The 16,533-nt window shown below is 42.8% G+C and overlaps 1 pseudogene; it reads right to left on the minus strand.

Moving 5' to 3' along the window:
• Positions 1-10,392: 10,392 nt before the first annotated feature.
• Positions 10,393-16,533, minus strand: part of LOC136115740 (dymeclin-like) — a 210,031-nt pseudogene continuing 203,890 nt past the window's right edge.

The raw sequence follows: 16,533 nt of genomic DNA on the forward strand, positions 1-16,533 counted from the left end.
TGCTCTGTCATCCCCAGTGTGAGGAGCGGGGAAGGAACAGATTACTTCCTCACTCTTAATTTCAGCAGGAGCAGAGGGTTATACAACAGCCAGGCAGATGGAAGTGTCACAACAGTGAGCTTGGCAGCTGCACAAACACGACTAATCTGCCCTCCTTTAATGCTCGTAGCCACAACATAAACATAACATGCCACACAAGGTAAAAGATGAGGTAAATCCGTCATTGGCAGCCTCGTTACATGGGACATGTGGCCTTGCTGCCCACGGCTCCCGCTCCCTGGCATCCTCCTGAAGCCCTCTTGAAGCCCCAGAGGGGCCCAGCTCAGACAGGGTGGCTCAAACCAGTCTGGAAAAAGCTTGGCATCCCCCAAATATCTTGCCCTGAATGTAGCTGAGATGCTAATTGCAATCCGTACTCACCCATCACTTCTTTATAAATGCAGCGACCATGAGATGGTGGAGTTCAGGATCTCCTGTGGCAGGAGCAGGATAGCAAGCAGAATTGCAACCCTGGATTTCAGCAGGGCAAACTTCGGTCTTTTCAGGCAATTGCTAAGGGAAATCCCATGGGCAAGGCTGCTTGAAGGTAAAGGGGCCCAAGATAGTTGGTTAGTGTTCAGGGACTGTTTCTACCAGGCACAAGATCAGAGGATCCCGACAAGTAGGAAGTCAAGGAAGGGAGTCAGGAGACCTGCGTGGTTAAACAGGGAGCTGCTGGGTAAGCTCAAGTGGAAGAGAAGAGTTTACAGATCATGGAAGGAGGGGCTGGCCACTTGGGGAGAATATAAGGCTGTTGTCAGAGGGTGTAGGGAGGCAACTAGGAAAGCTAAGGCCTCCTTAGAATTAAACCTGGTGAGAGGGGTCAAGGACAACAGGAAGAGCTTTTTCAAATACACAGCAGATAAAACTAACACCGAGGCAATGTAGGCCCACAACCTCAAGTTGTGCCAGGGGAGGTTGAGGTTGGATCTTGGGAACAATTTCTTCCTGGAAAGGGCTGTCAGGCATTGGAACAGGCTTCTCAGGGCAGTGGTGGAGTCACCATCCCTGGAGGGATTTAAAATACACATAGATGAGGTTCTCAGGGACATGGGTTTAGAGGTTGACTTGGCAGCATTGGGTTAATGGTTGGACTCGGTGATCTTGAAGGTCTTTTCCAACCAAAATGATTCTATGATTCTATGTATATACATGTTATATATATACAAATACATCCAAGTTGCCTGTTTATTCTGTCCCTTCCCAGTCAGTGTATTTTCTTCCTAGTTATTAGCGCTTTGGGTCAGGACTATGGGTTGTGGTTTATTTTCTAGCACTGCTCTTCCATGGACTATCATTTGACTCACAGTCCATGACATCAAGCAGGAAGATGTTGCTTGAAAATGGCTATTTGTCCCCCAAATAGTCAAGAAGGGTCTTTGCCATCTGTCTCTAGCAGATACGCTCAAATGTGTCATCAACCCATCTGTCCCCATGTTCCAGCCTCCTACTTCCTTTCCTGCTGTGAGAAGCTACAAGCCAAATTCTGTGCCTTTCTTCTCTGGTAAAGGACTTTTCAGGACAGCATTACCTCCAGCTTCTCAAGACCACCCTTGTGGCCACGGTGATCTGGACATGGGTCCCTTGGTTTTGGTGGTGATGTGGCTCTGGTGTGGTTGTATGTCCCATGTAGCACATCTAATTGAACAGAGAAACACAACACTGTGATAAGTGAAAACATCTGGCAAACATCTTCTGGGTCTACATAAAGATGGACATGCTGCAAATCCACCTCCCAACCAGACTACTTGCTCCACCAGAAACATTTTCCAGTCCAAACCTGGCCAGATTCTACTGCGTGAAGAGTGGGAACATTTGTTAAACTCCATTTCATAGAATCACCGAATAGTTTGGGTTGGAAGGGACCTTCAAACTTCATCTAGTCCAACCCCTGCCATGAGCAGTGACATCTTCAGCTATTTCTTTGCTCCTTCCATAATGGCTCTGTAAGATGTGCAAGTGGTCTCTGAAACTGCCAACATGTCCTCCAGAAAACCAAGATAAAAAACAACAAAAAAAAGACAAGAGGCAATCCTGCTCATGTTCCTCCAGGGCTGCTGTGGACACAGGGTTTTATTTCTCCCCCTGCTACGTTTGTCAGGAGCTGCTGCTTTCCCAGCCCAAATGTGCTTGGTCAGGAAGGAGGAGAAACCAAGCGAGGAGATAAAGGCAGCCTAAAGTTTTATGACCACTGTTTAGGTCAATAACGTATTTTGTGGGCTGAAAGGTTGATCTTTTAAAGGTCAATTGGTGTCTGCGAGATTTGATTTAGGAGAAAGAAAATAATTTAAATTTAATTTTCACTTCCTATTTCAGCTGTGAGAAACTTGCAAGGTTGCAGATGCCAAAGCCACTTTTTCTTGGGGGAAGACTGAGGGTTTTTTTTTATTTCTCGAGCCATCATAAAGAGCTTCGTTTCAGGGTGAAAACGGCTCTGTTGCTTTGCTCTGCTGCTCAGCACAGTACAAGACACAAGGCACTAAGCAGAGTATTTAATCTGAAGCTCAACTAAGTAAAAAGAAATATTAAAAAAAAATTAATATATATATATATATATATACTGGATACCAAATATCAAGGAATGAAGGTGGGTTTTCCCCTCTGTAGGAACAACCTGAGCAACAAAAAACCATGCAAAGCCATATTAGGAAAACCCCCCACATTTTTAGGCAATTCCCAGTGACTGATTCTTTGCCTACCATTTATTCCCCATTTCCCCAGTGAGATGCCTTTGCCACACCAGTCCCCAGGGCCACCGTCCCAGTTGTGATCCCTCTTTCCCCACTGGTTTTGCTAACCCAGACCCCATCTGAAGAGGCTACTGGTCCTTGAGCACCTGGTTTGGAAGAGGCTTTGAATTTTCAGATCCAGTTTTGTCCCTGGGTGGTTTATTCCCATTATTCTCTGGTCGATAAAGTCCTGAAATAGGGATGTCCAGCTCTGATGGTCCCCTGGACCCTGAGCATCTGCGCTGGGCAGGATTCGTTGGGGGGGGACATTGCAGACTGGAATGCAGAAGCTGCATGGGGACAGGGGACAGACCCTGACAATGGTTTCAGGAACAAAAATAGCAGCAGCAAGGCGAGAACAGCTGTTCCTGGTTTAAATCGGCAGTTTTCAATAAGCCATTTTGCTCTTTGAAAAACATTAGTCGCATCGTTCCATAAACAGAAGGAGGGGCCAGGACAGCATCATCAGGGATATCACTGAGTTTGTCACCGCTCTGTAGCTCCTCTCCAGATACTCAAAGGTCTCCAGTTTTCTCACAGTGCTGTTGGATTTAGGGTTTTCAGCAGCACAAAGCAATGATAAGGAAGACTGAAGTCTGCCATTTAGTTTGCCAAGGCAGCTGGCAAAAACTTTATGTACAGCTGAACATTTCATCACACCTGCCAAGACATATTCATTTTGGATTAATTTTAAGATAGTTTTTAAAGTGATGATGAAGGATTATGCCGTGCACTTCAGTAACATTAAAGAAAAAAAAAAATGTCTCCTTTAATTCTCTCATTCAAATCGTCCCAGTTGGCAGCTCAGTGGCATATTTGATTTGCGATTTGGAGGGATTCACCGATAGTGACATTTCCATTTATCTGAGTATATGTAAGTGCTGGGACAATCTATGGGTGGTAGCAGCGCCTTAGATATTAAATGCAGTTACTTGAAGTAATTCATTTGCAAGAAAGCACCACAGCCCTAACATATGAAAATAATCCAGCCAGCAATAACCCAGCATCTACAATTAAACGCTTACAAGCTTCTCGTGCTGCAATCTCAGCTGGAGCCTCATGGTTCGGGGTTAACTACTCTCCAAGTATTTACAACGCTGTTACTCCAGAGTAGTCCCGGGTCTTGTTCGACTCGATGATCTTAAGGAGTAGGGGAAACACCACAAAATCGATTGTCAAAAGCATTGTATGTGATGAATCACTTATATCTAAGTGGTGCAGCCCAAATTCCCCCTGTGATGAAACACTTTACAAGTATGATCCAAAACATGCTAAATCAGAAGGAACCTACATTAGTTATGGTCAAATCACTAGTTAATGGTCAATGGGAAGGGCCACATCAATTGATAACATGGGGTCGAGGTTATGCTTGTGTCGTTATAGAACAAAGTTCGCAGTGGGTGCCTGCACGTTGTCTCAGATCATTCCTGAAGAAGCTCAAGCCAACAGTTGAAGAAGCAGAAGCAGCACCTGGTGGTGACACCGATTTGCTACCTGACATACAGCTAAATGACAACAACGAGGAGTGACCGACAATCGACTAGTCCCAACCCTTTGGGACGATGTAATGTAGCCTCTCTGATCATCTGTACAGCATGTCAATGATGTTGTGGGTATTACAATGTGTAGTAAGCATCGTCTTAGTATTGTTGGACATAAGCAATGCTTTTTGGCTTCCCTCTCAACCAAAGACTAATATTTGGATAACTTTAGCCAACATGAAAGGTCTATGGCTAGTTGAAAAACAAAAAGGGGGAATTGTGGAATATCTTACAGACAGTCATCTTGAGTTACTGGAACGACCTTGACCAAAATAGAATGAGAAATCAGAATGTTTTTGTACAAGAAGAGATATTTACAATGTGTTAGCCAAACTGCCAGAGTGCGTGTAAGATTAAGTAAACCAATCGCAAGATAACTTTAAGCATGTGGACAGCTGCCATAAGCCAATTAAAACAGAAAGTTAAACGCATGTACAACAGCTGCTAACTATAAATGTAAGTGCCTTGCGGAAATAAAGAGTCTCTTGGTTCACCCACACTGAGAGTCTGTGCCTTCAATTCCTCATTAAGGGTCTCTTCCAACCAAAATTATTCTATGAAAATGTCTTCCCAGTGAAGAGATGCTCAAATCTGTAGCCAGGGACACGCAAAGAAGGGTTGTAGCTCATGTGTTGTTGCTTTTGAGACCCCAGCTCATGCAATCATACAGCAAATTCCATGATGACCTTCAATCATTAACTCCACAGTCCACAGCACCTCCCTGATCTGCTCCTGATGAGTCATTGCACGCAACGTCACAGCAGATGTGGTCAACTGAGGTTGTCAGAGTTGCCCTTTTGTCTTTGAAATATCATTACCTTCTGATAACAGAACTGCTATCAGTGTAATGAATGACGCTGGTAACATGTGTTGATGTCTCACGGACAAGAAGGACCACCCTGGGGCACTTGGTGATGCCACAAAAGGCACCATGAATGAAATAGTTCTCGGAGTTCAAAGTCAACCTTCTAGCCAAGCCTAAAATATTAATATTAATAATAATTGCCAGCCCCATCCAGCATAACCCAGACAACCAACCTTGTGACATTTGGGACATCCTCCCCTGGAGAATTTAGTCTCAAGGGACATCTGCATCATGCTGAGAGCTCAAGGCCACCACATCTTCTGCTAGAAGATGCCCAGGAGCTGATGTCTCATCGTCCAGATGCTCAGGACACCTTGAGCAGATTTGCTGCTAAGAGCTCTTTGGCAGTGAACCCAACTGGATGCTCCCAACCAGCTCTTAATGGTCAAGATGGAGTGGTTTGGATGGATCTAGAAGATGGGTCTAGACATCATTTCTGGTGGAGCCGAGGAGAACATCACTCCTGTCCAAACAGCTGACTGCAACTTGTCAATGGAGCGGGGAGATATTTTCCTCTCCTTTAAATGACAAATGACATTTGACTGCCAGAAATGGTAAAAAATTAGTTGATCTGCGTCATACTGCTGAAGATGATTTTATGGATTATCTGTTGTGTAATAAAAGAGCCCTCGGTGCCTTTTGGGTGCAAGTATGTGCCTGATATAGAAATCAATCCAATAATATTGTCTGGAGAAACCTCAAAGATAAAAACCTTTGTGTAACAAGCAAAAGCTCCCCAAACTGAACGGTTGTAGCAAGATTTGTGCCCTGGTCTGGATCTTAGAACCCCAGTCTGGGCTCAGGGAGGAGGGGAAGAGACCACAACTATGAACAGGAATCTACTGAGTTCCTTCCCCTGAATTTGGTAATTTCATCGAGGCTGTTATGTGCCGCTATCAGACGTGAACCTTAAATACTGTGATGGAAATGTTAGTAGACCCTATAATAATAATAAAAAAATATTATAATAAGAGATATAATAATAACCTCCCAAAACCCACAAGTTAACAACAAACCAAACACAAACCTAATTTTGACAGAATTACAGGTACCAACAGTACAAATTTCTAAAGCTAGTGAGGTAAGGTGGCCAAAGCTCTGCTGAAAGGGTGAAGATGGGAAAGGATTTCCAGTGCTCGAGTCTCCTGGTCTTCAAGCACAGCAATCAGGGTTTTTGCAGACAGAGCCCAATCAATCACGGAAAGACTGAGGTTGACTGACTATAAAATGGCATTTAACCTTTAGTTGGCTGAATCAGACAATGTATGCGAGAAGAAAACAGAGCCACCCAGTAGAAGAGGTTGTACAAAAAGCTTTAGAGTTTCCAAAGAAGTGAGGGGGGTTGTTTGCTTCTTCCTTTCCTGTTTAACTGGTAGATCAACAATCTAACAAGCATGTAAAAAACTGTTTGTTTTTCATGTAACTTGCCAAAAACTCTATGATTTTAGGCCAGTAGGGTCAAGAAATTCCATGAAATCAGGAAGATTTTTGGATTGCTTTTGCCAATGTCGATGATGGCCGATTCATTCGTAGGGCGGCAGGGAAAAGAAATTGTTGTAGCTTCCAACCCAAAGCCTCTTCCAGGCTGCACCTACGTCAAGCATAGAAGTTGATTTGCCCAAGAGCCCTCTGATAGGTGGGATTCAGCAGGACGTTACGACACGACACATCCCTTCCCTTACCAAGCACGATTTAAACAATCATCTACTTAATACAATCAATAAAATAATGTTATTTTGATTGCACATCATGGGGAAGGTTATAAACCCTCATGCACATTCAGTATGATGACCAGACCAAGACCCATTGGCCGAATGTCACCACGTGGCATCTATTACATAAAACAAATACAACTACAACCTGTATTTACTTCTTTTTGTTTATTATGCATCAGAAATCCTTCACACAAAATAATGAAAGGATCCCTAAGGTGACACTTCACAGATCTGAAGGAAAATAGAGTATTTGTGACCATGCCAGACTGCGGACTTCAGACTTGCATCATGCTCCAACTCTTGAAAGAGCCAAGGGAACTAGCACAGAATTCAGCATAAATCTTGGTCTGTCTCTGCTTTTTCGGCTTTGGATTGTAACTCCAGCTTTTACAAACCAGCTGGGCCCTGGGAGCATCACATATTAATTAAATTCACAAGGAAATCATGCGATCGGAATGAACCCGTTCTTTCTGTACTTCAATGTCATCACAAGACAATGATGAGAAATAATTTACCATGTGACTCCTACATTGATTCAGCAGCTGGTTTGACCTGTTCTATCTGATTGCCACTTTATGGACCCTTCTCTTAGATAAAAAAAGCCCTTTTCAAAGAAAAAAAACAGGTTCTCTCTAGGTTGATAAACATCTGCTCTGCCTGAACCCTTTTTCATGAAGTTCTCCACCCTCTGGGGTGGAGGGTGCTCATGGGGTAGCTTAACACAGATGAAAACTGAACCCACAGGTTAAAAGGTCTTCAGCCTGATCTTCCTGAGGCTGGATGGCTCTGCTGACTCACAAACACTCTCAGCCTTTTAATAAAGACAAAATTACAAATCACTGCAATAACCAAGAAGAGTCGCTCCCCTTTGACATTTGCTCAAAGACCCCACATAAATCCAAAAACTAGCATAAACTTATGTGCGGCTCAGTCATGGTTCATTCATTTCTCACATTTTCCCAAGAAAAACTGCATTTCCAGTCTTGTTATTGCCTTTTTTTCTCAAAAGTTTTTTCCTAAATGCTCCTAGGCTGTTTATGTCACTTTGGAGTTATATTTAAATAAATTTGGAAAGCTGCTTGCTTTTTTTTTAAAGCCAACATTTCCATTTGTGTAGGACTCAAATGGACTTTCCACCTCTAAATAAGCAGATTAAAGTACAATCCTAGCACATCCTTCAGGGCAAAAAGCTAAAGGTGCAAGAAATTTTATTTAAAGCCACCCGAAGGATTGAATTCTTCAGGTCAATAAACAGAACATGCTGAAGCAGGCAGTGAGCACCGGGGGTTGCCATGTATGTTTAGGACTGAATTCCTTGATATTTTATATTTTGGCATGCAATGCACTGCTGACATGCATGGGCAACGGGCACCATCAGGAGCAAAAAATTATCCTTATTTCAAAAAAAATGTTCTTTGCAAAACAGGTTCAACCATTTCTTGTGTTCTTCCAACTGCAGAAACAGGTATATCAGGAAAGGACACTTGAAAATAACAAGAGAGGTATTCTGCATTCAGATAAATTTATACTTCTGCTGTAAAACCTTTAACAGCAAACAGAGGATTTTCAACACAGAGCTTTGCCAAGTATCCCCACGACACTGTCACCATTGCACACAGTTTTACAGGACATTGTTCTATCTTACAATCTCTTAACTATTTTCTTTGGAGATGTTCCCCCCTGTGGCAGAATGCAAACCCCCCTCTCTCCCCCCTCCTCCTTCAGTATGGAGGGAGTAGGCACATCTCCCTCTCTCTGCTACTTGAAGCTAACAGCTTCTTTTGTTTGGCCCAGAGCACCCTGGCCAGGGCCATTAGGAGAAGGGATTGCCAAGGCGCCAGTGAGCCGCTGGGCGCCTGTGACCAGTGTGGGGGATGTTTGGAGGCTTCAGGGGCACCCCACACACGGTGTGGGGGTGCAGAGAAGCTTCTAGAATGCCTACCGTCAGGTCTGATCAACCAGTATAAAAACGGGACTCTCGTCGAGACTGGGCCCATTGTCGCCGGTCTCTCGGAGCACGAGGAAGATGCTGCCGCCGAGACCCCCCCCCCCCGGGATGGAGACTCCGCTTGCCTTGCCACCACGTGTGTGAGTAAAACCCCTCGCAGGATTGCGAGTATATTTATCCTTTCCGTGCACATATGCACGTGTAACTTCCCGTGCTTAATACAAGCACGTATAAAATTATTTCCTTGCACAATCGCGAGTGTATTTATATTCCGTGCACATTTGCACGCGTACTTTAAATTATATCCTCGCACTATCGCGAGTGTAACTTTATTCCGTGCACATTTGCACACGTACTTTAAATTATTTCCTCGCACAATCGCGAGTGTATTATAAATTTATCCTCGCACAATCGCGAGTGTATTTTCCTCCCGTGCTTCCACATAAGCACGTGTAGTATTCTGTGCACATTCGCATGTGTAAGTAAATTAACCCTCGCAGAATTGCGAGTGTTTTATAAATTTACCCTCGCGGAATCGCGAGCGTACGCTTTACCTGTATCTCTTTAAGAATAATCCCGCACCGTGTTCAGGCAAGTGTGTACTCCTCTGGGACTCAGGGGTGGTTCCAGCATTGTTTTGAGTGAAGCCACGTGCATGTCCTCTGTGGACCGCCTGTTGTACTAGTTGTTGCCCCTTAATAATTTTCCTCAACTGATACCCGAACCTATATTTAAGTCACTTTTGGAGTGCTAAAACCCTGTTTCTCACCGGTTTAATAAAAGTTGTTTTGGACTCTGTTGTCCCTTAAATTAGCCTCGGGGTGCCTCTGTGACACCCCCTTCCCCCGTTCACTTTCCAGGAACAACTTTAGCACAGTAAAACAAGTTGTAAGGGACCTGACTCTTCAAGCTGGTGTTTCTAGCTCTCGATAGAATATTTGCCAGTCAAGCAAACAGAAAAAAAAAAAATACTTGCCACAAACATTTTGACACCTAAATCAAGTGTTTTGAACCTGCCTGGGAGCTAATCTGATTAATGTGCTGCTTGCAAGTTCACTTGGGTGACAGCGTAGATACCAATTAAATTCCAAAATAATGAGCAACTCACAGCAGAATCCAACAGACCATAGAAAGCTCGACCCAACAAAGCTTCCTCGCTTGAAAGAAATGAAAATACAACTTCCAAATCAAAAGTCCACAATCTCTTTCCTCATTTATCCCATGAAGTTAAAAGAACAATCAGGTTTGTGGGTGGTAGTAACATCATACCCCATGCGTAAGGCCTCATTTTCATCAAACGAGCTCTAAATCATAAGATTATAAATACAAGGTTGCCTACAAGCCCTCAGTTTCTCACACCACAGTCTTTCTCCAGCGTGTCGGTGGCGATCTTCTGAAATATCAACGTTGGACTGTACACTGGCAACAAGCGTCATTCTCTGTAAGCTTTGGGGTCAGAGGGTGCACACTGGAAGGGGTCACATATTCACACGTGGTGCGGAATTTCATTTTCTGGAAGAAGATGAGTTGAGTTGGCTTGGTTGGGGCATCTCCTTCAGCCAGAGTCCATGGTGAAGAGCTGGATGTCATGCAGGTTCCAGTACAGGGCCATGGCAGAGTTGTAGACCAAGGACCAAATGCAGGGGATGAAGAATTCCTCGGGCTGCTCCCCCTCCACGTACTTGAACTTCAGCTCAGGAAACTTCCGTAACAAGAAAGCAAAGTCCACTGAGGGAAGGTTTGCATTTCTGTTTGCAAACACTCAGCCCATGTAAACACTGAAGAGGTCTGGTGAAAAAAATAATGAAAGGAACTGAACCATTAGACCCAAAGGAAAATATTTACAGGATAAAGAAATAATTTATAATTTCTTCTTTGTACCGAATGCTACATTGGCATGTTGCATTCAACCCTTTCGCTGTTGATCACACTCAATTTGGCTCTTAACAAAGACTAAATATGTGAATCCTTTACAAAACACAAAAGTCTTAAGGAAAACTGTCAGTTTTAGCAGCCCCACAAAAGCCTTCAGGCTTGCACATGTACACACCTGTTTATTGCAGTTTTCCCTAAAAAGCATTTTGCTATTAATTGTACCAAGCTCCTTAGCAGGAAGAGCAGGAGAATCCTTTGGAAAGACCCTGTGAATAAACACAGCCTGTGATATATTTTCAGGAATCCAACAAATTGACTTTTTCCCTATAATTCTCAAAGACTTTCCAGAAGCACGGTGGGAAGCACGGCTCCATGGATGGGCTCCTGGAGACCACTTCCAAATCTGCTCTGTATTTTTGGGTAGGTCACTACCTCTGTGCCTTGGCTTTCCCGTTGCTGAGGAATACACAGAATGACTCTAACGGCAAAAAAAAAAAGGTCTAAAACCCTTCAGGCTCCTCAACTGCAACATGTCACGTATCTATCCTACTTCAGCCTCTAAGGTTGTAACCACATAAACCTCATTTTCCAATTTTCTCTCATTTTTTCCCTCCCAAAGCAGAATATACACGGCAAACCCACTGCATTTGTTCTCAGTAAGCACGTGTTTTGTGGAAGAGCTGAGCCTACTTTTGTTCCACACTCTTCAATCATTTCATCTGCTTCTAAACATTGCCTGTGCCAAGAGCTTGGCAGAGTCTCAGATAAAAGCCTCATGACAATGATCACTGGGGTAAGATAAAACACAACCCATTTTATTATTTATAAGGCTGTGGCTAAGACTAAGAATAAACTCTCTGGTGTGACATGATCAGAACAAGCACAGTGATGGCCAAGAAGCCTCTTTGCCTATTAATAATGAAGGGATAACCCAATCATGTCCCGTTTCCTTGCGTTTAGACCCTTCTGGTTGGAACGGTCTCTTTTGAAAGGGCATTTCTTGGCTTTCAGGGTTATTTATATCATTTTTACACAGGTTATTTGTATTTTTGGAGCCAGAGAACATGGTAACTACCCTACTCCTTCCTTGCGTTGCTGCTGTTACTAGAGGAGTTTGATGCAAATGCCAAGTACACAATTGCACTGAGCTACAAAGGTGCCATCAGATGTATGAGGAATGTGTCTCCATGGACATCTTCATTCAATCAGGCTCTGAGCAACCTGATCTGGGTGAAGGTGTCCCTGCTCATGGCAGGGGTTGGACTGGATGAGCTTGGAAGGTCCTTTCAACTCAAACCAAACCCAAATAGTGATTCTATGACTGATGAGGACATTGGTGTCACCTTCCAGCACGCTCCAATGTTCTGGAGCTGCCGTGGTTTGGTTGATGTTGGGATCAGGTCCTTCACCACAGCTCTTCATAGCTGGACACCAATATTTCCCCTGAGAGAAACCATTTTGGCCATTGGTGCGGCTGTCATTATTGTACTTGATGACTTCGGAACATGTGGGGAGCTCATCCTTAGAGCAATCAGGGAGGGAAGGAGGAAAGTGCTGTTTCCAGCACTATCACCTCAGTTTAAGAATCACAGAACAGAATCACAGAATAGTTTGGGTTGAAGGGACCTTCACAGCTCATCCAGTCCAACCCCTGCCATGAGCAGTTTGCTCAGAGCCTCATCCAGCCTGGCCTGGGATGTCTCCAGGGATGGGGCATCCACCACCTCTCTGGGGAATCCAGGTCAGGGTCTCACCACCCTCAGGGACAAAAATTCCTTCCTCATGTCCAGCCCGAATCTCTCCTCCTTTAGTTTCAAACCATCACCCCTTGTCCTATCTCAACAGGCCTCGCTCAAAAGTGTGTCCCCATCTTTCTTACAGGCCCCTTTTAAGCACGGAAAGGAAGAAATGAAGGTAGTTCAAAAATAAGGTTGTTAAAGTCGCTTCTACATAAAACTCCTGTTGAGTTCAAAGCCCAGAACCTCTAAGGTACATCAGCAAGTTTCGTTTCCTGCGTCAGACATGCAGTTTGTGGTCGAGAAGCTCCCATCACCCTTCTGTGCCCCTAAACCAGTTTCTACCACCTCTCTACAACCCCTCCTCCCCTGGTCTGTTTGGACCAGTTTGTTTAATCTTCCACATCACTTTGTTTCCTCATACTTAGGTATCTTACCCCCAACACTCACCCCCATCTCTAATTCCCTGTTTTCTGGCCTACTCCCATCCCCAACTCCTTCCTGCTGTATCTTCACGATCTCTCTTTAGCGTATCTTTCTATTTTATACTCAAGTTTTCTTGTTTCTCATCAGCTTTGTGAGATCCTCCTTTTCATTACCATCCCATCCCTTCCCATCTTGGCTCCAAGTCCTCGAGCTCTACCCGCCTTCCCCCTCCGCCACCCCATCCCTCTTCTGAGGATACCACAATTCTTTCATCAAATTAACCCTCACTCCAATCAAGCCCTCACGTAGATTTTAATTATTATTATTTTTTAAACTCAATATTCTACTCTGTTTCTCCTCAGCGTAACCTTCCCCACTTCCCTCCTAAACGCTTCCTGACTTGTGGTTGGCACAGACAGGAACACATTCGGTTTGACGTTGCATCAGCAGAATGAATGGTTAAACCTCACAATTAAACTGTCACAACATTTCCTAGCAGAGCAAAACCCTCACGTAGCCGTCGTTCTGCACCCCAAATGCTGCCTGGAGTAGTTCTTCTGCAAGGGAAGGGGAAAAAAAGTGATTAAAGACACTAATTTGAGTTGAATTAAACACAGATAATTGTTTTACACCTTCAGGATCACAGATTATAGTGACTGGTGTTTGCAGACACTCTGGTTTGGGACCATTCAGGACTTAACAAACATCTGAAGCTTTAAAACAGTAGGTAAAATTGTCTTAGAAATTACAATAGCTACATCTGAGCTACTCAGCTCTTCCTATCCCATTATCACTACTGGAAGAAAAGCAGATAGTATTCATATTTTCAGGCAATAACAGTCACGCATTGATTTTATTAAGTCTTTCTTCAGACTGATCAATGTTGCCATCTATTGTGATTGTATCATAGCAATTTAATAATCAAATTTCAATTAAAGACCATAACTCACTACAATCGGCCCAGACTCTCTCATACTCAGCATATACCTTGAACAGTCTGCAGTTTTATTCTGCAAATGTAGACAAGGAATAAGGAGATTTTTAAGGAGATATATAATACGCATTGCCATTATATACAAAAAATATCAAACCTATCTTTATAAAAAGAAGTAATGGCAGAAATTCTCTTTTTCTGATGGTCCCTCTGAACAGTACCCAAAATAGCTCAATGCATTGCTAACAAAACATGGAAAATTTGATTTCCAGGACAATAATTCACACCCAACTGCAATGATCCATGGCTGGGTGGTGGCCATGGCTTCTCATTCATTAAAAACGAGAAATTCTAGAGGTCTGAGCATGGAGATAACTTCTGCACCAGACTCTGTCTTGCAAGATTTACCAATGTGAAAATAAATAAAAACTTCCCATACAGTTTCACTACTGGGGTATTCATTGAAAACAAAATTTGTTAACATTCAAAATCATCAAATTGAAGTAACTTCAAAACATTTCTGCCTTATCAGATTGACTTTAAAACAATTTATCACAGAAAGGGTTAAACACCACATTAAAAACCTTGACCAGTGCCATAAAACTTTAAGATTTTGGACAGATGGTAATTCAAGGAATGTTTAAGTTCAGCTCTGTGTTCTTGGTCTCCTGCACAGTCTGCTTCCAAATGAGCGATTGGGAGCTTTCACTGTGTGATGCCCAAATGAACCTGATTTTTAGCACTTTCTGAAAAGAGGCACCACTCTAAAGCATCTTAAACAGTAATCCTAATAATAGAGGAAACACCTTGACATGAGATAAATAATATCTTTTTTTTCTTTCCTTCTCAGCTTTTCATTCAGAAAAGACAGACAAATGCTTCATTACCCACATGCTTTGCCACACGCTTCACTATTTAAGCTTTTGAACTTATCGCCCTGCCATAAATGAGTCCAGCGGAGCTGTTATTTGCATTTTTATCCTGTTGTTACCAGAGCAGAGACAACCCCAGCTGGTTTAAAACAAACCGACCCAAGACAATACTTGAAAATTCAAGAGCCGGAGGTAACACAAGGATTTGAACGGCACCATTTAAATACAGACAACACTTATCGGCTCTGGTGAATCAACCCACCATGGCACCTTATCTCATTTTCTTCTGACAGACAAAGCAGAAGTCAGATTTTTAGTGGTCGGGACGAGCGTATAAAACTAGACAGATCAAGAACTTTGCATACTGTCTGCTCCATCAGTCATATGATTCGATGAAAAACCACAGGAAGTACGATGAACAGATACAGAACTGAACAGCAATAACTCCCCTACCGCAAAAGTTCAACGACATTGTAATTTTTTGTGTTTATTGTAATTTTTTTTGTAGTTAATGATGAGGATGATAACATCACGGCCAGTCAACATCCCCTGGCACGGCTCCAGGTAACTTGGTGGCATTTGAGCTACTTGAGCCATATATTAAATAAAAAAAATCCGCTTTACTGGATATAACGCAGCCCTTGTCAAAAAAATGGGGCAGTCACCGTGGAAAAAGAACAAAAACAAAGAATTGGATTAACATAAAACTGGAGAATTCTCTTTTCCTCAAGTCCTCGGTTCAAAATGCTGGTTTCTGAAACAGAAATCATCAACATGAGTCGGTATTTTCAAAAGTATGTAATCGGTTTAGGAAAAAAGTGCCATTTCCAAAGGACTCTGAACACATTTGAGAGTCAAATTCATGGTAACTCGCTATCAATATGAAGCTTCAAAGTCTTTCTGAAAATGGGATTTGTGTGAATTTGAAAAGCTTACCATGAATCTCGTTTGGTAACCTAATGACACGTTGGCAAATTACGTGTTTCATATTGCTTCAGTTAAATATAGTGGTATCGTCTGGGGAGCATCTGCAAGATTGGACCTTTTTAGCAAAATACATCAACTGGCAAAGAAAAAAAATATAAGGGCTCAGATTCAGCACCATAACAAGTCGTTATTTTAGGGGCAATAATGATTTTTTTACCCCAGCAAGGTTTAGTCCTAAAACACGCCTTGCACTGAACATACCTGTTGGAGCGATAAAGGACTCAGCATTCCGATTCAATGTGAATCACACAAAGCCATTTATTACAGAAACAAGCCTCCTTATATATGCAACTATTCTCTAATCACGCGTCCACGCTCCAAGCATGGATTCGCTAAATGAGTATCATGGGCAGTCCACACGCTGGAGCCCCACCGATGATAGGTCCGACGACTCACGCCATGCTGAGGCCCTGTTAATGAAAAAACCCCCCTCTTTCTCACAGCAGATTCTGTTCTCAGCTTCTCGAAGTGGCCTTGAGATTCCTTTGGGCCTGATTAATTCAACAACATATCTCCATCTAACCAAACCCCTCCACAATTCCCCCTTTTTGTTCTTGAACTAGTCAGGCCCCTTAAACAGCATGCTGAATCGTCTTTGAAATACACTGCAACACAGAACACGTGCTTAACAACATAATTACAATTACATATAATGTAGCTAAACCTTATTTAATAAGATCAAACAACTACCCACTTATTCCAAAACTTATAAGCTATATGTCAAACCTTAACTTTATTATGGCAATCTTATTAATGTACTGTTCTAGTTTGCCTAAAGCACTTATTAATAGATTCAGAATAATCAAACAAGTTAATACAACACAACCATAATCCTAATGTTAAAAGTAGAACATTTATAACTGCGT

Source organism: Patagioenas fasciata, chromosome W (assembly GCF_037038585.1).
Source record: "Patagioenas fasciata isolate bPatFas1 chromosome W, bPatFas1.hap1, whole genome shotgun sequence".
Classification (NCBI taxonomy): Eukaryota; Metazoa; Chordata; class Aves; order Columbiformes; family Columbidae; genus Patagioenas; species Patagioenas fasciata.